We start from the raw sequence: 1,540 nt of genomic DNA on the forward strand, positions 1-1,540 counted from the left end.
CTGTCATGTCGATAAAATATCTAGGCTGAACTTTGTAAAGAAATATGAAATGGAATGAGCATTTGAGGATGGTATTTGGGAAGGCGAATGATTGACTTCAGTTTATTGAGAGAATTTTAGGGAAGTGTGGCTCAAATATAAAGAAGACCACGTACAAACACTAGCATGACCAGTTCTTGAGTATTGCTTGAGTGTGTGGGATTCTCAACAGGTCAGATTAAAGGAAAACATCAAAGCAATTCATAGCTGTGCTGCTATGAGTACTATTACGATGATTTTTAAACTCACATGGGAATACCTGGATGGAAGTAGTAGTTTCTTTTTTCACAAAATGCTATTCAGAAAATTTAGGGAAGCAGCATTTGAAGCTGACTGCAGAACAACTCTACAGTTCCCAATGAATGTGTCACATAAGCAAGCAGTTGTTTTCCCCTCACTCTATTTGCAAATGGAACAGGAAAGCAAATGACTATGAATGGTACGCGATACCTTCTACAACACACCATATGGTGGCTTGCCAAGTATGTATGTAGATGCAGAATGTATCTGTCACTTATGGTCACAAACAGGTATGCAGAAAGGACATTTTCAACACTGAAGTCGATCAAAATTGGCATTGAAACTACCATGTTACAAGAAAGAATCAACATTCTGGCTTTGCTCAGTATTGAAAGAGATATTTTGGACAACTTAGTTATGGAGGTATTAAAAGTAACTTCATTAGATGAAGTTCACACACAAACAAATTAGCCAGTAAGATCATTTGACGCTTTGATTTTAAGACTGATTTTGTTTGGGAAGAGCTGTATTTGAATTAAATTTAAATAAAATTTTCTTGGTTGCTGCCTTACTATATATGAATGCGTGGTCTCTCTTCTTTTGCACATATCTGAAAACACAGACACTGCACTTTCATATAATTGATTCACCTTGATGTGCAACGAATCCACATTTCTTCAGTGCAGATGCACAATTACGTCTGACATACTGCAGGTATCTCAGTGTAGCGAGCATGGAGAACATGGACAAGGACTGTGGATAGTTGACACTAGGCGCGGGTCAGTCAAGAGGCGTGCAGAGATAGTCCATGCAGTTGTGATAAACAGTGTCCGGGTGGTGCAGTGGTTAATGCAATTGCTTAGTAAGCAGGAGATCCTAGGTCTGAATCCTGGTCTGGCACACATTTTCACTCATCACCACCGATTCTGCACAGAGTCCTGATGCAGCTGACATCAATAGTCCCTTCTCTTTCCTTTCCTTTCTCTCCCTCCACCTTCAATTTACATATAATATCTTCCTTTTCTTATCTTTCATTTGCTTAAAAAACACATTTACTTATAGTTACAATTTGTTATTTTTAAAATTGAATACTGATATTTGCACGGACAAGGATTGATATTTCTCTCTCTCAAATGTAGTTGTCCATAATGATGAAACAATGGACAATCTGGGATGGAATGTAACAATATAATAAAAACGATAGGCCCTAGTTGCTACTCACCATATAGTGGAGATGCTGAGTCACACAAAGGCACAACAG

This window comes from Schistocerca piceifrons, chromosome 4 (assembly GCF_021461385.2).
Source record: "Schistocerca piceifrons isolate TAMUIC-IGC-003096 chromosome 4, iqSchPice1.1, whole genome shotgun sequence".
NCBI classification, from domain to species: domain Eukaryota; kingdom Metazoa; phylum Arthropoda; class Insecta; order Orthoptera; family Acrididae; genus Schistocerca; species Schistocerca piceifrons.